The sequence below is a fragment of the Diadema setosum genome, chromosome 8, assembly GCF_964275005.1.
Source record: "Diadema setosum chromosome 8, eeDiaSeto1, whole genome shotgun sequence".
NCBI lineage: Eukaryota > Metazoa > Echinodermata > Echinoidea > Diadematoida > Diadematidae > Diadema > Diadema setosum.
The window spans coordinates 161,590-185,000 of NC_092692.1; the positions used below are offsets into that span (position 1 = coordinate 161,590).

The 23,411-nt window shown below is 40.1% G+C and overlaps 1 protein-coding gene across 1 annotated transcript in view; it reads left to right on the plus strand.

Moving 5' to 3' along the window:
• The window catches only part of LOC140232377 (uncharacterized), a 207,881-nt gene that overhangs the window by 20,531 nt on the left and 163,939 nt on the right, over positions 1 to 23,411 (plus strand). Inside the window, exon 2 of the mRNA XM_072312503.1 lies at positions 15,225 to 15,351. The gene's annotated coding sequence lies outside the window, so the exon portion shown is untranslated. The remainder of the gene's footprint in view (positions 1 to 15,224; positions 15,352 to 23,411) is intronic.

Here is a 23,411-nt window from a genome sequence, read left to right on the forward strand (position 1 = left end):
TATTTTTTCGTTGGAAAACATTGAAAATCGGGGGTGCGTCGTATACACGGGTACAGTCGAATCATGGAAAAAAATCTGTCATGTACACCCAATTTTATAAGGCCAACTTGGGGCCATGTATGCCCATCAACGTTTGGAAGGTAAGCAATCACTAAAACTTACGGATAAATGAGCGATCTTTCAATCTTGACACACACAAAAGCTGCAAATACGAGATAAACTTACATCGGCCTTGTGCAGTAACGATGTATCAATCTGGCCATAGACAACACTAACAGCTGTAACAGCACTGCTGTATGCTACCGATGTCGGTCTACCAAGCTACCAACAGCCAACCTAGTAGCTGGAATACGCGATGTACAGGTATCATTACTAAATTACCGATACCGTAAAACTTATCAATGTACTAGTATCAATATGGCCATAGACAAAAGCTGTAAAATACGGAGTAGGATCGACACTACCACCGGTATGTCACCGTAAATATGAACGATGTGTGAAGCATGCATGCATATCAATGTCGTTCGTTTGCTCTTCATTTCACGAGGCCAGCTAGGATAGCATAGCTACACTGTAGCTAGCTAGCAAGCCTTTGGCAAAGGCAGCAGCTGCAGAGGCTTTTGCAATGGACTCACTCGCGTGCACACAGTGATCGGATCGGAGCGCGCTTGCCCGTTGCGCGCTGTGTGTGCAAGTCCATTGTTCTCTGTGTGCGTGTGCTGAAATCATAGCGAGCTGCCTTTTGCAAAAGGCTAGCACTGTGCATACAAGCATGGTACAAGAGACACACATGTTACTGGTAATCCCTACCTCCGGGCGGCGATATTACGGGCGAAACAACAGTGAGTGTAATTACCGTACGTCTCTCCGTATGATCCCTCTGCTACACTCGTTGATGTTTTTCTTATTTTTCGTAATGAACCTTCCAGTCTGACATGCGTCAATATGCAAGACACCCTCTGCTGTGTATGACAGCAAAGATCGTACTGTACACTCATGAGCACGATATGCATGACACATGTACCACGATTGAAAGGCGAAACAATAGCAAGTGATTACCGAGACAAGTCTCGCATTTTGCGTCTTCCATATTTTGCCGATGTCCGATGAATACCGTTAAAAGAAAGTATAAAAGGAAACGAAAAATAGAGCAAATACGCGCATTCTAGGGAAATTTTGAGCTGAAATAATATGTATGACACATGCAATATTTGCGTGGAAATTTTCGTGGTTTTTTTTTTATTTTTTTATTTTAGGTCCGAAAGTAGGGGTGCGTCTTATACACGGAACTTTATGGTAAGCCTTTTTTGAGTCCTCACGTAAAATCAAGGGGTGCGACTTTCTGTTGGTTTTGTGATGCACAGTCACATACATACTGTATGATGCATTGATAGGCATCCTATACTACAACATACATATTGACCATTCGTCTCTTAGGTTTCTTTGGCATCCAAAGCGCTTTTAAAGGAAATTCACCTGGGAAGTATACATTGTCAAAGTCAAGGTTGAGTACATGATATTGGAATGCCAGTGACAACCTAAAAAAAGAAAACCCTGAGAGATGCATTGCTGCATTTTTGAATTCCATCATTTACCTGTAGTTTACCAGTAGTGATAATGCATTGCAAGTACATGTAGTGGTTGTTGGAAAGCATTATAGAATATGAACATTGAAAGCAAGAGATTATCAAGCAGAGGGGTGAAGGTTGAGGTGTGAATTTTCTTCAATTTGTCTTCCTCTACAAATGAAATTTATAAGATCACAACTGTAGAGGGAGACAAACTGAAGAAAATTCACACCTCCACCTTCACCCCTTCGCTAATCTCTTGCTTTCATTAAAGGCATAATTTACCATTTGCAGATGAAACAAAAACCCAGCATATGGTTCTAAAATGTGAGTTAGGAATCATAGAAACAGCCACTGTAAAAATTTGAATCCGTATAATCGATGTCAAGTGTTGTTAAAGATAATATAAAGTTTTGGTACCTCAAAAGTTTCCCTGAATATCTTTGTCTTAGTTTGTGTTTCAGATTTAAGTACCTTTCATATAACTAACACTGTGAGACTTACTTGCCCCAAAGTGCTCTCATATCTTAGTAATCATGCAATAATGGTTTCGTACCAGAGCCGTTAGTTTGACTCGCTGCCGTACGACGGTGAGGTAGTACTGTACACGTAAATGCGACCAGAAGCCCCATACGCATAGCTAACTGCAACCAGCAGCCCCAGACGCATTGTATTAGCTAAATGGGGATTCACATTGTAGCATTCAGGATCATGACAGACTATAGTATCGAGGGTAAATATCAACTTAAAATCCAAAATTTTTTTCAATTTGAAGACTTACCAGTGAAGTTGAAGTATTGAAAACAGGCTTCGGGCAACGTTTGGTTCTGCCAATAGTCCCTTTCTGTTCGAATTGATGACTGAATGTGACTCAGTCGAGAGGACCTTGGGAGAGCTACACTGAATTGACAGCCAGCGCATGCGCACACAGACATCTTATCCGTTCATGGATTTGAAATTTGTGCGCATGTGATGTTTGCGTATGCGCTGGCCGTAGTATTCAGTGTAGCTCTCCCAAGGTCCTCTCGACCGATTCACATTCAGTCATCAATTTGAACAGAAAGGGACTATTGGCAGAACCAAACGTTGCCCGAAGCCTGCTTTCAATACTTTAACTTAACTGGTAAGTCTTCACATTGAAGAAATTTTTGGATTTTAAGTTGATGTTTACCCGTGATACTATAGTCTGTCATGATCCTGAATGCTAAAATGCGAAGCCCCATTTAGCTATGCGTATGGGGCTGCTGGTTGCAGTTAGCTATGCGTATGGGGCTTCTGGTCGCATTTACGTGTACAGTACATACCTCCCCGCCGTACGGCGGCGAGTCAAACTAACGGCTCTGGTACAAAACCATTATTGCATGATTACTAAGACATGAGAGCACTTTGGGGCGAGTAAGTCTCACAGTGTTAGTTATATGAAAGGTACTTTAACCTGAAACACAAACTCAGACAAGGAAATTCAGGGAAACTTTTGAGGTACCGAAACTTTATATTATCTTTAAATACACAAAATGTGAACAATAGTCACAATGAAAATGTTTCGAGACTAAATATTACAGTTTAATGAGAAAAACACTGATATCTCCTTATATTTTAGGCTTATTGCAAAAATTTCATGTGGTAGGGTGTTTTGTGATACAACAGACCAACGCACATGTACATATGCATCAAATGTGATATCCTGAACATTTTTGAAATCACTGCTCCCAAAGTATAATGCCTTGTCTACCTTGGACCACATAACATATTAAACAGTGTCAGAATTTGGGAGATCGGGTATTTGTTCCAAGTTCGTCATGTCATTACTGGCAACCAGGGATAGCCTGGTGGTAGTGTTGCTGCATGGAATACAGTAGATGACCGGTTCGAGTCCTGTGGTTCCTTTTTTCCGACATGTTTGTTAGATTATAGATCAACAGTTGCGATCTTTATACAAATTTCATTTGTAGACAGAGACAAATTCAAGAAAATTCTCACCTCAATATGAACATTTATTGTAAATTATGTTGAAAATTAGCACTCTTCTATGAATGAGCATCTTTTTTTCTTTCTTTTTTTCTTTCTTGGTAATGTTTACCGGAGAGAGAACATAACTATTGATAAACAACAATGTTTTAAAGTGATGTATTAACCCAATAACTGAGTGGCATTTAACCAACCTGCACATTTTTTTTTTTTATTCCATTGAGAAGTAGCAAACACATGAGGCTTCAGTAATGCCACTCTGATATAGATGTTACAAAAACAAAGACATATCTCCTAATAACATTGTAGAATTTTACCAAGATGTCAACTTATCAGTGATTAAAATCCCTTTGAATATTAAAGAACGATAGGATACTTGTCTGGGTATTGTTTGTTGCTTACGTCAGCTTCGCACATTATTAATCCCTCGAATTCACTTGTGAACCCCATTCATGTTGATCAGTACGAACCAGTGCAGTTCCTCAGGCTGGAAGTGTTGTTTCTCAAAATTAACGGAACTAGGCCAAAAAAAGGGGGGGGGGGAATTAAATGAAGTAATTAGATTGTACAAAACAGTCACCATAATATAGCTACACATGCAAACTTATTTGCTTTTTTTTTTCTTTTTATAACATGTAAAGGGTAATTATACATTGCACATGTTCAAATTCAAAATGACTACTGACCTGTCTATAGTGGCCACCTGTCTATAGCGGCCACTTTTGTTGTGTCCCTCGGGTGGCCGCTATAGACAGGTTTGACTGTACCTTCAACAACATGCCATGAGCTGCATACATAATGACATACAATGTATTCACAGAGTGGTGTAGTAGGAAAAGAGCCATGCATAGCCAGTGTATGATTCAGTGGATGACAAATTGATTAACATTTCACCACAGGAGGTTACCACACTGTCATACACCAGATCATGGTATTGCACTGTGTAGTCCTTGAACAGATATGGTATAATATCCAAGATTCAGACATTTGTCATGTTTTGTTGGATAGAAAATGTTGTCATTTAATTATTTTTTAATGTAGACAGTGTGTATTTCACAGCAAACATCTGATTGACACGTTATTTTGCCTACATTTAAAATATTGTCTCATTTCTCGTCTGTTATCTCACATGTGAGACATTTATATGCTGTCCAGAGCATGCATTTTAAGGGGGAAGGGGGAGGAACCTGACATGTTAGACAGGTCATGAAAGGCTTGCAGAAGTTGAAAAGGTTTGAAAGAGTGTGTCATCCCACAATGAGCTAACATGGCATCCTCAGTAGCACATGCTGAGTGAGTCACTCCCCAACGATAATCAATAGATTACACATACTCAAATGTAAGGAGTGAATCGTGCCTGGCTTGGTGATGAGTAGATTGCTTGTGGGATTCTTGCTTCCTGCAAACTTGTTGAACAGTACTCCAATTAGACTGCAGTTAGTCTGATTTGAATAATAAAGCTTTAATTTTGAAGGCATTTATAGGTCACAAAATGTTAATGTTTGGACTATTACTTGGCGTCATGCCATGTCTCTTTAGAAACAGAAAAAGAGGTTTTGATTGATTTGCCCAGAACTCTCTAAATTTCTTAAGAAAAAATGTGAATTGTAGAAATATGTGTGATCACTGTATATAAAAACAAAGTAATCAGAGCAGTGAAGGAGAATGTTATAAAGATATGTTTGAAGTATCACAAGTCAATCACAGCTTTCTACAAATTGTAATTAGAGAGAAATCAAATTCTGCTGTTTTAAATTTGAGTACAGTTCTGTTTATTTTACTCGGAGTATCAGAGTGATGATAGTGTATGCTTTAGATTTTATAGCCATGATACTTGTTACACATTATACAGTGTACATGTCACCGAGCTGGCTTACAAAGTATTATGGCATGTTGTTATCGCACATTAAATATCTTTAGTTACGTTCAGACGGGAGCCCTTAACCTCGAGGTTAGAGCTTGTAGTAGGGACCGTGAAGACGCACTCGTAGTTAGCAAACCTCAAGGTTTGCTCGATGTTTCGAGCCATGAGAAATCTTATGGTTAGCGCTCTAACCACGAGCCGCGGGGGGTCCCCACTCGTAGTTAAGCACCGTGTGGACACAAAAAACAATGAACTCGAAGTTAAGAGTGACCTCGCCGTGAACTCCAGCCCCCACAATTTCCCTCTGCTTCCGGGTCAACCTCCCAACCGTACATCACGAATACACTACACGTGCACCCGAGGTGAAAAACCTATGACGCACATCACAACAACATCATTTTTTTCTTCCCATACCATGCGCTTGATCTCTGAAACTGAACACGTCCAACTCGCTACTGTATTCTATATTCTTCTCCGACGCTAAAAAATTGTTTTCGACGAATATCTTCATAAAGCATAAAGTCATCAGTGCAGTGCTATCTCTGCATACCATGACAGAGGAAGCTGGTGCCGCCGGTGGGAAAAAGAGTACCGGTAAGCGAGTCCGACAGGGTTGGACTAAGACGCCTTGCTAGCAGTGTGGGCTGAAACTTCCGGTTTTGTGGGTTTAACATCGAGTGGGACCCACTCGTAGTTACAGGGGGCAGAAGCTTAACCTCGAGGTTTCGGAACCTCGAGGTTAAGATTCGTCGTGTGGACACACGTCGTAGTTAGAGAGCAAGAGCTAAACCTCGAGGTTTCCTAACCTCGAGATTAGGGCCTGCCGTCTGAACGTAACTTTTGTCTGTATTTCGGTATGTTATTCTATTAAAAAAACAAAACAAACAACAACTTGTAATTTCCAACAGAAACAAGTTTTACACAGTTGAAGTTATCATACACCTAGAGAGTGAATCAAACAGTGTACATATCATGCAGATACAAAGTCAAATAAAACTACGAAGTAGACTTGAACTTGTTACTGGGAGGAATAAGGTGATATGCCACAGAAAGCACAAATCAAAGGGACTTGGACTAACAATACTGCAGAATTGTTATTAAAAAGTTGTCATCTTGTAAAATGAATCAATTTATCTGGTCTAAACGTGTGCAAATATTGGGGCAACAGGCTATGTATTTACAGATATACAGTATAAGTATTTTTCGTTTTGACCCTAATTTGCATATTCGAGATGGTGTCTGATCAAGACGTCGCTATAATGATCTACAGGTAGGTAACATACAACACTTCTCATGTGTCCAAAATATGGGGCAGATAGGTTGTGTATTGTTGACCTTTGTCCCCAATTTGCATAGCCAAGATTCCTTCTAACTTAGAAGTCTTTTTTTTTTTTTTTTTTTTTGACAAAATGATCCAAGTAACATTGTCTTTATGTGTGCAGAATATGGGAACAATAGACTATACCTTCCAAGATACTTCGGATTAAAGAGATCTAAGAAATTTAGACTTTGACCCTAATTTACATATTCAAGATGGCGTCTGATCAAGACATCGCTTTGTTATGAAATTATCCAAGTAATGCGGTCTACATGTGTCCAAAATATGGCAGGCATAGAGCATGCATTTCTAAAGAGGCATGCTAATTATTCTCCAATACATAAATAAGCATTGTTGACCTTTGACCCCAGTTACTTACCCAGCCAAGATTGCATCTGACCAAGAAGTTGTTGTTTTATAAAATGATCCGAGTACCATGGTCTGTATGTGTACAAAATATGGCGGCGATAGAGCATAAAAAATACTTTCTAAGATACAGACTAAAGTATTTTTGACTTTGACCCTAATTTACATCACACAAGATGGCATCTGATCAAAAAGTTGTTATTTCATGGAATAATGCACTTGACATAGTCTACGAGTGTAGAAAATATGGGGGTGACAACGCCTGTTATTCACAAGCTATACCAGCTACACAATCCGATTTTCCCCACAGCTCGTTCAATCGAAGCCAAAGTATCAATTTCAACCTAATTTTTAGACATGATCCCGACATCCTTTAAAAAAACGGAGAGCACACTTCCAATAGCCTATAGTGTCAGCTATAACATATTAAAATCTGGGAGAAAACGGTACAAGGATTAATGAGCTACTGCTCATTGAATGAAGTCATGTCAATTTTCATTTCGAAAAAAAATGGACTCCCATAGAGATAACATGTACAATGGTCAAATTTAGCATGATTAATCAATTTTTTACAGTGATGACGTCATCATTTTCAAAAACTGTACTTAAAACTTTGACAGACAATACTGTAAGCTACAAAATACGGAAATCTGGGTGAAAATTAGTAAAGAATAAATGAAACACATTCGAATATGTGTGTGGCTTGATGGCCTGCCTCCCTGCCTGCATTGTACTGAACTATTGTAGTCTGCTTGTCATCTCCTCATACCAGGCTAAATAATGTGGGTCGTCATCTCTCTGATGTCTGAAGAAACAAAAGTTTTAAATGTGTTTCATATAGTAGGGACCTACATTGTACATGGAGATCACACCAAAATATGTCTCTTTCTTTCTTTCTTTGTTTTTTATTCTTCTTTCTTTCTGCCGTATCCTGAGGTCACTGTATCTCAAAAGTCTTTTATTCAATGTACGTGCAATTTCATAAAGTCATGTCACAGAGTCAAGTCTAAACTATAGTACCTGGTCAGTCAGCTCAGTCCTGCATGACATTATCTATGCCCCATTTTGTCTTTTTGAAGTCAAGTCAGATGATCAGTCATATCTCCGTAATTAATAGTCATTTCTGTACCAAATTTTGCACGCAGTATCTTCAAGTCACGTGCATCATTATAGTATTGCATTATAGTCAATAGTAGAAAGGCTATCATGACAGGCATGTATGCATGCGTCAAAATTAAAAAATGCTCCACATGACTTCAAAATCATTTGGCATATGTTTTGGCAATATACAGAGCAAAGATGACAAAAAACCGTCAATTTTAAATCCGATTTAACTCGTCGGGATGAACGGTGACCCCACATTTTCTTTACATATTCTGAAAGCTGATGAGTTGTAGATATAATTTTGTGGGTGATCGATGCTGGCAAAATGATTAAAGGGATCGTATAGTTTTGGTTGAGACCTAACTTCAGGTTTCTAACAGTTTTGGGTGAGATAACAACAAAAAGTTTAACGGCCAATCCTCGCCTCCACCAATACTGGACCATCCCTATTGCCTTTAAAAGGTATCAAATTTCTCTATGAAAAAAAAAAAAAAAAAATCACATTAGGTGATACGCCAAACTGGCGTATCACCTAATTGGAAAGCTTTGCAAAATTTTCTGCAAGTATCGAGATATGTGCAATTCTGAATACTTCAAGGGAGTGCATTGTACAAGATACATATCGTCGGTTGAGTTGATAAGGGCGTTTGCCACTAAACCCATAGTGTTCGAGACCACTTAACGCCCTTCTCATTCTCAACAGACGATATGAAGAGGCAACATAAATATGTTAATGATTTTCTTTTATATTCCATCCTTTGATATTAAAATTTGTACCTTAAGGGTAGTGCAGCTATGACTGTGAGCACAACATGTTTCTTAAGTGATAATCTTTTAACAATGTTTCGTGTACTTATTAGAATCTTACTCATACAAATCTTTTTAAGGTGTTTATTTTCCAGTAGTTGTTCAGTGCCTGCAGGAAGCAGGCTTGTGTACTCAGTAACCACAGGCTCTTCAATGACAGTTTTTACATGGGTTGCTATTAGACACACATGGATTTTGGGGTCTGTACCCAAGTGACAGAGTGTCTACCTTGTCATCAAGCTGCCCACAAAATATTGTGGATAAATGTGCCAAGTATAAACAGTTAAAAACATCTTGTGAGTTTAATAGTGCTCAACCATGCAAGTGGTCACATGGATGGTAACTTAAAATGTTATTAAACAACTTTGAAGTCATTTCTGACATTTGTGATTTAGAAGTACAAGAAAAGTGATTGAGTCATTCCTATTGTATGTTCATGACACTGTTGTGACAAGGGCTATTTAAGTAGGGAACAAATGATATGTGCACTTTCTTTTTAGAGATATTGATACCCCATAAATAGAGTTTAGAAATAATAATGAATAGATAGTCATAGTAATGATTGCTGATGCTTGTACCACAGAAGACAGCTGGCTGAGCAGGTGTTTCCTTCCCTCCACTTTTCTTCTTGTCTATCTTGCTTTCCTCCTCCTTGCATCATAAACTAACAAACAAACAAAAAGACCCTCACATTGCCATATTCTATACAAAAGCATTACAAGTCAAAATACATGCTCATAATGATGATCAGCTATTAAAGAAGAACATGAAGAAAATGAGCACTTGACATTGATTTTCTTGGCAGACGAAGTGTCAGACTTGGATGGGGGGAGGGGAGGCCTTTGCAAAAAAAAAAGAAAAAAAAAAAAGAGAAATATGCCCTATAAACATGTGCACATTCTTCAAGCTCTAATTTACAAGATGTGTGATATCTTGCAGCATGGGAACAGTGGCAAAATGTTGAGAAACTAGTCTCAATTAAAGATTCATTATTGCAAACATAATGTTTTAATATTAATTGTTACTTTTGGCCTTGAATAAAAACTGCAAGTTGTAAATTTGTCCGACATGATTATTCAACACTCCAAAAAATTAATTCATCAAGTAATTGAAAAAATGAAATCAGATGAATATATCCACAGAAAAAATATGAAGAGGTCATATTCTGCAGCAAACATGGCTATTGAGCGACACTGTAATCACATGCAGGTACTTAGGTTTAATCTGTTAGTAGCTCCATGATCACATGTATGCCAAACACGCTTCACATGTAGGTGACAGATGATAATGTTATTCACTGTATGTTTGTAGTTGATAGCAAATCAGCAGTACTGCATGGTCATTGAAAGAGAGAGAGAGAGAGAAAGAGAAATTGCACAAAGTCTATGGAGGTACATGTTAGGGGAGAGAAAGTGGGAAGAGGTCTCTACAGACATTAGGGCACTTTCACATTTTTGAAATTAGATTTCATTGATCAGGCTCATACTTCTTGTAAAATGTTTGGACATTTTTCAATAAATAAAGAAATGGGTATTTAGTTTATCAAATGTGAATGAATTTAAATTATGGTGTTTGTCACCTCTTGTTCTGTGTGTGAGTGTGTGTGTGTGTATGTGTGTGTGCATGCTTTCACTGTATACAAAGCCTATGGAGGTTTGGTTTGTTTGGAGGAATGAATGCAGTAGAGATGCAGAATTATCCCCAGTGCCCCATGCATTGATTCCAAGCATGCTCCAGCTAGCTGCACAGATAGTACTAGCTGTATTGTACCTTTGACAGTCTCATCCATTCCTTACAGCTTCTTCTGCTCTTCAGTGGTGTGAGATGCTTGTGTCGCATGGCTGCATCAATATTCAGGATTCTGTTCACCCTAGTGGAAAGTGCTCCTCTCCAACCAAGATTTTTGTGCATGTTTGATTCATTTATTTTTTTTTTAACTGTATAATTTATATACTCTTCACAGTCTTACCTCAGTTCTTCTATTTTCTATGCCGTGAAGAGGCTACTATACTACCATACCTTGTAGGTTATCTATTGGGGGAAATACTTCAGTCTATTTTATGTTTCTAATCTTAAAGCCTCCTTGAAATTGCACTACCCAACCAAATGAGAACAGGTATGAACAGGAGATTTGCTGATTTGTTGTTGTTGTTGTTGTTGTTGTTGTTGTTGTTGTGGTAACTGTTGTAACTGGCAGTGCAAAGTACCGTAGCGTGTGTATTTCAACTTTCCCTTCCCTTTACAAGTGTTCTTGATCTTCAAAATGAACCATACAATTTATATGCTAGTATTGCTGAATTCATATGCATACACTGTACATGCATCAGTTTCCATACATTATACACAATTTTTGTATGTTCATACAACAATTGAATTACAGACCTACAATGTATCTCTTTTAACCATGTTTAGTAAAAGTTTTGAAAAAATTGTGTATAAACAAATCAATGACACTATTAGTTATAAAAAGATATATATATATATATTATGCTACATGTAGCTAGACCAGCCTTCCCACTCCATGGTATCCCACACTACTGGATCTTTAAATTCAGCTCTGATTTACGTTTTGCACATATTTCTGGAGGGGGTTACTTTTATTCCATATGTTTTATGAGGTGTATTTTATTTCAGTTAACAAAGAAGTAAAATATACCAATCATTATTTTAGAGTTCAAAATGAATCTTTAGATTGCTAAGAAAAGATAGTGGCAGTTAATCTTGATCATCAAAGGTACAAATGCACCTGTGGAACCTTTTTTTTACACCCCTCGAAAACACGAGGGGGGGGGGGGGATGGGCAAACATGACAGGCCATGATTGCCGTGAATACATGTACCATGTCTGATTTTTGAACTGACAAAAAAAAGAAAAGAAAAAAAGACATTGCCACAGCAGTACCGGGGCTAATGAAAAGCCTAGTAAACCGTAATAGAACAGACAGTACATAATAGGCCATAACAAAACTTAGAAGAGGTTCGTACTGGGATGCAACGGAAAATATTGTGTAGTCTAACCCAACCAGATGCTGCGAGAATTGTGTCTCATAGCTACATGTTTACCAGAGCGAGGACTGGAGTGAACAAGACGATGATACGGAGGGGGAAAACAAGCTCTTCTAATGTATAAACGTCATCTACTCACGGCACACTATGTTTCAAGCAAACGGGGCTATCATGACCGCCAGGAACATGGTGTAAATGTAGCATGAAATAATCATAGCCTGTTCGAACTCTCGCTCTTGAACCTCCTTGGTCACAGCATGGACCTACACAGTCGCAGCGGACGGGTGCAATTAACTGGCTGTTTTCATTTTGACGTGACCTCGCTTTCCTCTTGAATGAACACGTTTCGCACAAAAACTGCTGGGAAAGTGTTGCAGCAAAACTGCTGTAATTTTACTATTAATTCATATTTTTTGATAATCCAAACAGTTATGAAAAGTAAAAACCTCATTTTAACCTGCCATTATGTTACCTTGTTTAAATAGCAACGATAAGATATCCTAAAATGGAGCAGAACTTCACTTTCAAAACGGAAAATAATTGTCAGAAATCGTTGCTAAAATTTCACATTTTGACTTCGTGAACAATAAAAAACTTACAAGTATGTTACTAAGTATGTATTTCTTTACGGAACTCTAAAATATCACATTTGAGAAGTCATGCATCCGGATATGTCTGGAAATAATCGAAAGAGGTGCACTTTCTACCTTCGTTCCGAGCATGAAATTTCATAGTCTTTCCCACACGGGAAGATAGGGTACAGTCCCACATACCCACATCTTTGTGGCGCTCACATCACCTGTACTATGATCATAACTCGTACCGGGAACTCGTAGTTGTATTGTTAGTGCAGTAAAATCTGCGTAAAGTCCGAATGATCCAATGTCATAAATTTACAAGTGGTATCATAGCTGGTAGATATTTACATTTTTGCTTCTTTCTTTAGGCCAGTTCTGATAAAGTAAGTGCTTGTTTATGAGGTGGCGAAGTCCTCAGTGGTACTCTGCTACTTATCGACACCCCGTGGCCCACTCTCTGTGTACTGTATAGTACTAGGCATCCACAGCAGCCACTTGCACTCGCATCGCACAGTAACAGTACGCATCAGGGAGCTCCCTGTATGCATCGACCAGTCAGCTCGCTGGATCAGTGCAGCATGGGAAAGACCATTCATTGTGCAACCGCAAATCAGTTTTTCTTAGAATATGACGTCATTCTCATTTGCTGCTCCAGCACAATTTGAGATTTCTGACAAAACACCTCATTTATTTTTCACTTGTAACTTCAAAGATACTGTAGGTCTTCGGCAAAGCGAACAGCACTCTGTTAACGTCCGCACATGTCTTATGAATATGTATGTTATGATTCATGAATATTTAGAGGTGCGACCTGATATGTCTGGAAATAATCGGAGGGTAGTTTTCCGAGACAGCGAAATATGAAATGTTGAATAACTTTCGATAAAAAATACTTAATCGTTTCTTGTGATTTTTCGTATGTGGATAGAAATCATCATTTTACATCAATACTGAAAGTTTGAGCAATTTTGGTCAGTGTATAGCGGAGATATGAAAAGGTGAAATTTTGGTGAAAATGAGAACGCCCGATTCGCACTGCCTCGATGACGGTTGAAAATTCAAAACGTTTCATGGGTTTCGGGGGAGTTAATTATACTCGTCCGCTGCAACTGTACAGACATTTGTCATTTTGTCATGCTGCATTTACACCATCTTCCCGGCAGCCATGGCGGGTCCATTTGCCTGAAACGTTATGTGCTGTGGGTAGATGAGACATTCTCTTGCTTTCCCCAAGCTTCATATTCTAGTCTTGTTCATTCCAGTCCTTGTCCCGGTGAACATATAGCTATCAGGTCACGATCATGATCACCATAAAACAAATTTCAGGAACAGAGCATTACTATGAAAATAATGATTGGTAAGCAGGTATTGTGCATAATATTCTGCTTCAGACTTTTGTCATGTTCAAAGGTTGATGTGTAGGTTTTCATCATGAGAGCAATTCCTAGAAGAATGTTTGACATTGTCATTGTAAAGTGATTGAGCACTGCATGCATATTGTGCACCAGGGAACTACAATGTATTTCCCATACTGTAAATTTTCAATAATGACTGTCTATTGGCACTGACATAGGAAGCCACGAAAGTCAGAAGTGTCTTTTAATGCTAGACCAAAGTGTCAAGTCCAATGTGTTATGCCAGACATCTCTTTACATTGGACTGTGACTTATCTTTCATAATGTTTGCATTTTGAATTGTTTTGACTATTTGTTCTCTGATTTCTATGTTAGTTACGTTCACAAGAAGTTGCCAAACTTGAAGTTTAGGTCAAAAACTTAACTGCCGATGATTAGCTCTACTCGTGAATGCACATGCACTTCTAAACTTTATAGATACAACTTACGAGCGAATCTCGCTCGATTATTATACCGGAAGTGCAGAGTCTTCGCTATGACCTTATGCTCATACAAAAATAGTGCGCAGTTCACGCTAACTCACAAGCTCGTTGATTATTGTGTCCACACGGAGTGAAACTGTGAGTGGGAACCCCCCTTGGCGTGTGGATAGAGCGTAAACCCTCAGACGGCCCATTATGACTTGAACTACCTAACTTCATATACACGTGTAGATAATCACCCCCGCCAAGGGAGGAGGTTATGTTTTCGTTACCCTTGGTTTGTTTGTTTGTTTGTTTGTTAGTTAGTTTGTCCGTGTGCAAAATAACTCAAAAATTAGTTTACGGATTTGGATGAAACTTGCAGGAAAGGTTTAGAATGATACGAGTAACAGATGATTAAATTTTGGTAGTGATCTGAGAATTTTGGGGGAATTTATGAAGGATTTTTAATATTTTGGCAGGTAGAGTCAATGAACTTGGGAGTTCAGGCTGCGCGTATTTGAGGTTTGCATGCGCGCACTAAAGTGCGTGCTCTAGTTTCTGATAGGGCGAGGCGCGCCGTGCAGCTGAGGGTTTGTGACGTAACAAAGGCTTCTATGTTGGGAAATCGGGCGACTTTCAGCACACAATGTTATAAGTACGTATGGGTGGAAATCACTGATATCTCTATGGAAGAACAAGATCAGTGGTGGAAGTGAGCTGCATGCTTGGCGGAGGTCAGCGCTCTCAGAGTGCTTCTCTAGTTATATGATGTGGTCTGGTGGTTTGCCTGATATTACTGTTCAATTCTCTCTTATGTCTTTTTGCAGAACTTTGGAACTCAGCAAAGGAGAAAACTAAATTGTGCTCTCCACATAGTCTGCCTACCTGGAAATACGCATCAGGGCAATGGAACATACTGTGGGTGGTGTGATGTGACAACGGACATGTACACTGGTAGGTGATGTTTATGAGGTTAACTGAGAGACTTTTTATTGCCCATAGTAAATAATCAAGTGTCATTTATACTCTGTTTTTGTCGAGCCCACCGGAGGTGCGGGGAGACTAAGGGATCGCCTGCGGCGTCTGTCCATAATGCTACAAAAACTTGAATAACTCTCTACTGAGGACTTAAAGGTAGATAGTCCCGGTAGTGTAGATGGCGCTGTTGATGATACTGCCGATCACCGTTAGCATTGATATGAAGATTACCGAAGTTGAGCTGTCATCAAAAGTAAAGTGCGTAGTTGTTGCTAAGTAACGTTGCCTTTGTTGTCTTCTCTGCGCATCGCGCAGTCTGTAGTAATGCCAGGGTGCGTGCATATGTGCTTGTTATTATGACATCACAAAAGAAGTTTGCTAAAGCTGTCACCCCCCTCAGCCGAATCATGAGCCGAACTGTGATCCGACCACTGACTACAGTGAATCGGACTTCTTCGGACTCGGGGGAAAGTGGGCCAAAGCGTAAGTGCTAAAGAGGAGTCAATAGCGTAGGTCTCTATAGGAAACTTGCGCCGTGCGTCCGCGTACGCAGTTGACTAAAACACTGGGACCATGCACCTTTAAATTTCAATCAAACTTGGAGGGAAGATAGGTTATACAAAGTTACACATTTTACCAAACATGAAGGCCACCTCAAGGTCAAAAGTCACAGGCAGGAGTCAATGATCTTTAGGGCCCAATGTTAAGTTTTTACGGCGCATTTCGATTATGGCTCATAACTTTTGATGTATATACATGTATTTGTTTGTTCATTTTCCATCTGAGCTACGTTAAGCTGGTCTTCCATGGGGTCCAGTTGGATGTGAGGTGGGACCACTTCACCGGGTTAACACCCTGCTCTTTGCGATGAATGAATGAAGCGGGATCTTTTACGTGCATGAGTTGTTTCTCTTTCATACACGGGACCTCCATTTACCTCCATATATATGTCTGTTTGCTACCAAACTTGGATGGTAGATGTCCCTTGGGAAGTTGAAGGTCACCACAAGGTCAAAGGTCACAGGGGTCAACAAACTTTTAGGGCCCAATGTTAAGTTTTTATGGCATGTTTTGATTATGGCTCATAACTTTTGATCCCTATGTCCGTTTGTGACCAAACTTGGATGGTAGAGAAGGTCATCACAAGTTCAAAGGTCACAGACAGGGGTCAATGAACTTTTAGGGCCCAATGTTAATTTTTTTATGGTGCGTTTCGATTATGGCTCATAACTTTTGATCCATATGTCCGTTTGTGACCAAACTTGGTAAATGTCCCTTGGGAAGTTGAAGGTCACCACAAGGTCAAAGGTCACAGGCGGGGTCAATGAACTTACTGGATTTAGAAAAACATTGATTACTTCTACGTGAATGAGCAAGACACAATTTGGCACTTGCCTTGTTTTAGCTCACCTGAGCTATTGTGATCGCTCTTTGTCCAGCGTCCGGCGTGCGTAAACTTTTCACATTTTCATCTTCTTCTTGAGAACCCCATAACCAATTTTCACCAAACTTGGCAGGTAGCATGCGTAGGAGGATGGGATCTCATACCCCTTTCATACCAGACGCTGAACAGTGGACGACGTCTGGAGGTCATCCACTGTTCTTCCTAGACCACTGGTGGTATGAAAGGGATACCAAAAAAAGACACCCGGGTGAACGGCTGAACAGTGGACGAACAGTGGATGAACACTGGATGTCGTTTCGGTATGAAAGGTTTCACCCACACGAACAGTGGATATCGACCGGAACTGGAAATCTTAGAACTCATAAGCGCGCTTTGTGTTACGTACGTTTAACGGGTAGGCCTACATACAATTCATTGTACAGTATGCATCCATGCAATGTGAATGCAGGTAATGACGTTAAAATCAGTGATGACGATATTGATAGTCTGTAATGAATAATTACGAAGTGTGATTTCAAAGACCTAATTAATATTTTTACTTGATTTTAAGGGCGTAATATATACTGCAGTAAAAAAGGAAGAGACAATTTTAAAAGACAACGTGTGCCGAGCTCACCCGAGCACCCTCTAGACTAGCCTCTGGCATGAAATGGTGCTCTACTCGCACCTCGTGTTTACTTTACGAATCACACCCCAGACGTCAGTCTAGGGTGCTCTCAGGTGACGTCTGGAGAAGTTTGGTATGAAAAGGGTACCAATTTGTTCAAATGAGGCGTGTCTTCATCAGCCCGAAGTTTCAAAACAGCGCGCTATCTTGCGGTTACCAAACTAGTCCGATGCCAAGATAGCGCGCTATTTGTGTAGTGAAGACGCAAATAGCGCGCTATTTGATCGGGAAAATTTCCCCCCAAATCTTGGTCTAGTTCCTGAGCTAGCGCGCTGATTCGTGAAATAGCACGCTATTAGGGTGCGTCTCCATCAGCCCGAAATTTTCTCGATCCCTCCACGTACTCTTCTGGTTAGCCAGCTGGCTATGGAAAGCGCATGTACAAGCTAATGACTGTGTACAGTAGATACACGCACGGTGTATTCAAGGATCACATGTGTGTACCAGGCCTATACTGTTGTTGACATGTTTAAAACCAGGGAGGTGATACCTCTCACCTCCCTTTTATAACTCAGTGCCGTGCATGCTGGCTGTGAGTGTTGTTTGTACTTCTTCTAATGGTCCACTCTACCTAAGCTGAAGATTTTTGCAGATTGTGTGTATTTTGGACTTGTTTAAGCATTGCAAATCGTTAATTTGATTTAAGATATCTCACTGGACAGAAGAAAGAGTAGCGTTATTGATATCCCTTTGGAGAGAATATGCTGTACTGCTCACTTCCCTGGTTTTATTATCATACATACGGTGATACATACAGGAGATTTTGCGCGGGGAAATCCACTTTCGAACCGCGAGCAAAGCAGAGTAATGATGCAAAGTGCGCATGCGTCAATTTTCGGGCTAATTTCCCCAAGCGGGCTGTTCGAGCTGATGAAGACGCACATTCAATTGTATCAGGTTATTTTCCAAGACCGCAAAATTTCCCGCTAGTTTGAACTTCGGGCTTATGAAGACACGCCTATGGATACCATGCCCCACCTGGGGGGGGGGGGGGGGCCGCAGGGGGCCCAACCCCTCCCCCCCCTAAAAAAAAAAAAAAGATCTTTAAAAATCTTGTCCACTAGAACCAAAAGTGATAGAGCTAAGTAAAAGAGAATGCATAGTTTTAGTTGAGCCCTAATTTCAGGTTTCTAACATTTTTTGGTGAGATAATGAGAAACCTCTTATGAAATGTGAAAGAGCATACAATTCCAAGAAGAATGCAACATTTATTTGATAAAAATTGGCTATGAAATGGCTGAGATATCCAAAACAGAGCAATCCTAATAAAAGGTGAGACCCACTTTTTTCATGATCACTTTGTTTTACTTTGTTTTTTGATGCCTCAGCCATTCCAAAACCAATTTTCATAAAATAAACTTTGAATTCCTCTTAGAATGGTATGCTCTGTACCATATCATAAGGGGTTTCTTGATATCTCACAAAAAGTTAAAAGCCCAATCCTTACCTTCACCAATACTATACCAGCCCTTTAATACAATGAGTTAGTACATTGCTGTTTCCATCGCAAAGATACTGGCTACATATGTGCATTTTGATATCCTGTGACAGTGGCTTTAGTCATGAGTTGAAAAGAAACCATCGCTATACAACTTTTACATTAACGCATACTTTCGGAAACCATTTTGTTCGTAGCTTATATAACACATGTGCTTCTGTGTTCCAGTTGTTGAATATCGTGATGAGATAATTCAATTTTACTATTCAGTTTTTTAATAACGCCCAATATTGTTCAGTCATGCAGTACACATTACAATGTATGGTGTCACTGATGATGAAAAAATTGGAGTAATTATATGAATGGTAGAGTAAATGTAAAATTTATGATATTTATTATAAATTGCAAATTGATAAAAACTTTAGGGATAATGGTAATGATTCTTTCAACCATGCAGCTAGGCATTCATTACAAAAGACCAACCTGGGTATAAAAAAAAGAAGTGAACTTTCATACCATGTAGGAAGGAAGTTGTGCCTGACAGGATATTCCGATAACTAGAAAGGACTTTCAATGCTGCATCTTATTTCATGGGGGGGGGCAGAGTAACTCCTCTATCCCTTCACTGCTGTCCTTACCTTGATGATCAGAACATATTGGTACAGAAGTAAAAAATATGAAATGAGGTGATCTCTACTAGGATCATGGCTCATGATATAGAGAAAGTGCTCAGTAAACATGAAATCACATGAGCCTGTGAGACTATCATATCTTGCCCAAGAGTATTAAAAAAAGACATTATAGTGATACGTTCTGTTGGAAAATCAGCAATTCTTAGAGGTTCTTATAAAATCCAACTTATCTGGACTGGACTGACTTTATTGTGGACTTGTCACATACAAAGCTGATTTCAATGGATGAGGAAGGAAAGGTGTTCCTCATTCCTATGTGGCTATATCTTATGATGGTACTGCTAAAAATAGATTGGAACTCTATCTGTACAGCTCCAGTGTCTGTTAGCTGTGAACACTAGGTATGAATAGCTGACAGTAGGTACCATATTGCAGTTTTAAAAATATATATATATATATATATATATATATATAAATCAGACACTGCTCTAACCACCCTTTTATATATTAACTACTGGGCATCCCTCTAATCATATTTGCCACACACTTTTGCTGGAAATGCAAGGCACTACCCTCACCAAAGAAACTAGAGTGCCCTGTTTAAGGCACTACCAGTACATTGTACCTTCCTACATTTAGCACTAAACACTACTCCCCTCATAGAAACCCCAACTCCCCTATTACTGTAGAAAGCAGACTTACTGTAGATCATACCAGATACCACTCTCTGCAGAAACCAGAATTCCCCCTCTTAACTATAGATACCAGTCACCACTCCCATCTTAGAAACCAGACTCCTGTAGATACCAGGCACCACTCCTACCTTAGAAACCAGACTCCCCTCTTCCTGTAGATACCAGTCACCACTCCCATCTTAGAAACCAGACTCCTGTAGATACCAGGCACCACTCCTACCTTAGAAACCAGACTCCCCTCTTCCTGTAGATACCAGTCACCACTCCCATCTTAGAACCCAGACTCCTGTAGATACCAGGCACCACTCCTACCTTAGAAACCAGACTCCCCTCTTCCTGTAGATACCAGTCACCACTCCCATCTTAGAAACTAGACTCCTGTAGATACCAGGCACCACTCCTACCTTAGAAACCAGACTCCCCTCTTCCTGTAGATACCAGTCACCACTCCCATCCTAGAAACTACTGGTAGACTCCTGTAGATACCAGGCACCACTCCTGTCTTAGAAACCAGACCCCCCCCCTTCCTGTAGATACCAGTTACCGCTCCTACCTTACAAACCAGACACCCCTCTTACTAGCCGCATTTACACATACTAACAGCGCGATTTTTAAAATCGCGATATTTTGGTTCCACCGTTTACACTTAGGCAAAAGTACGTGAAGTTTGAGCCCCATGAAACATCGCGATTTTTTGATCGGTAGTGCGCATGTGTAATGTACCTCTTTTCAACGTGGTAGACGAGTGGAAGCGCGGGCTATTCATATTCACTGCAGTGCAGTCTATTTTGCTCACAGCTAGTAGGGAGGTGAGAGGAAACCTCCCTGCAGCTAGCTAGCTGGTTGGAACATTGAGCCAGGGCTTTTTATCAGTCCAATACACACATAAATTTGTGTTTCTCGAGAGTGTAAACTTACGGCAAAACGATATAGCTAATTGCTATATTAGATCTCATTCGTAGCAGGTATGTAAAACTTCAGCTTAGTATGGGAAAGTTGATGAAAGTAGTATTCAGGAGGATCATGAAATTTCGCCGATATGACGAAAGTGAGAAGTATAGGCTCGTTTTTTAGGACTGATATTTCATCAGGCGACAGCAAGAACTCACCATGTTTTACCAACACTTGTTACATATTCCTGTATTCTACAAACTCAACCTATACCGAGAGCAGTGCGGTCGTCAGATGGTAAAACGGTCTATCTCGAAACTTGCTGTTATGAGAAAAATTACTTTAAAGTTTAGAGGTTTGAGCTTTTTTAGGAGATGGGTATAATGCATTTTTAGCAATGGGACAAGAAGAAGCATATTAAACACTGATAACTGAAGAATTTTGTGCTTATTTGGGGTTTTAATTGTAAAATAAATGAGATTTTTGTGCATATACATCTTGTAGACTGTTTAACCACAGCACATGTATACACTCCCGCTACACATCATAAGATGGTAAAATGGTCTATCTTCTAGATAGACCACAGACACTATGTAAACTGGTCTAACTCGAAGATAGACCATTTTACCATCTGACAGCGATGATTTAAAAAATCTCAGTTAAGAAGGTTATATGGTTTATGTAAAAGATTGCTCGTTTTACCTCCAAACGATATTACCGACAATGGGCTAACTCAAAGATAGACTGTTTTACCATCAAATCTGAAGGAAAAATACAAAAAAGTACCAAGATAGTGGAAATTATCTCTAAAACAAGACATGATGGGATTTTCTCGATAGCACCATTGGAAAGAGCACCCTCACATGTCCCGGAAAGTGAATTTACCTCAAAAAGTCAAATTTTCGAGTTAGACCGTTTTACCATCTGACGGCCGAGTGTGGGCACTCCAAAATCAAGACATTTCTGGGAGAACATCATTTTGTTAAGTCGTTATGGGGTGATGATACGTGGTTGGAGAACTTCAGGTTTGTTACTAGTTTTCAAATACAATATAGTTTCATCAGGGAGGTGAGAGAACACGAGCTGAGGATCAGCCATTTACCTGTACAGCTTGTACCCTGTACTCTGGCCAGTGGCCGACGTACTCTCTACACGTTCCAAAGAGGGATCGGGAGCGCGTGTAAACTCCCGGTGCAGTCCGAGACCGAAGGTCACGTGATGAAAAATCGCAATATTTCTTCGGCTTGGGTTTACACTCGCCAAACTTTGCCTCAAACATCGCGACGTTTCAAAAAATCACAATCTGGCTGGCGATTTTTCTGGCGATGTTTCGAGGACGTTTGGGTGTAGTTGCTTAGCAACTTGCACCCAAATGTCGCGATTTTAGAAAAATCGTGATTTTTCCAAGCAAGTGTAAATGGGCCTACTGTAGATACCAGGCACCACTCTCTCTCTCCATAGAAACCAGAATTCCCCTCTTACTGTGGATACCAGCCACTGTCATGCGCACAAGGTACTTCTCTTCCTTACACCAGGCAACCCTCATACATAAGCACCAGGCACCACCCTCACTGTAATCACTAGGCATTAGGCACTACTATTTACCCTTTTTACCTCACCTGAGCCAAAAGCTCAAATGAGCTAATGCGATCGCTCTTCGTCCGGCGTCCGTCATCCGTTGTCGGTAGTCCATCGTTCATAAACTTTTTAAATTTTCATCTTCTTCATGAAAAGCCCATGACCGATTTTCACCAAACTTGGCAGGTAGCATCCATAGGGGGATAGGATCTTGATTTGTTCAAATGGGCACCATGCTTCCCTTGGGGGCCGGCCCCTGGGGACCCAAACATTCAAAAATATTCTCTAGAATCAGAAGTACAGGTACACATAATAGAGTTTTAAGTCCTTTTTTTTTCAAACTGCATAGTCAAACTTTCTACATACAGTGTACTTGGCAGGTATTTTTACCAATGTGATGGAATATGTGCAAATGGACACCATGCCCCCAGCTCTCAGCCCCCCCCCCCCCCCCCCCCCCCCCCCCCCCCCCCCCCGTTTCCAATGTTCTTAGGTAAGAGTCTGCAAGAATGCATGGAAGGTGAAGTTGCAATGCTCAGGTGAGCACAAGACCCCTGGGTCTCTTGTTCTCTAAACTCAGGGCACCTGGCCTTCAGACAATAGGGAGTTTTCACTATACGACGGGAAGACCCAGAATACGTGGAAGCAATCAGCTGTAACAGTCCCCGTACTCAGACTCCCGTCCCCATATCTAAGCAGTTTTGCTTTCCTGTTAGGATGGAGGCATGGG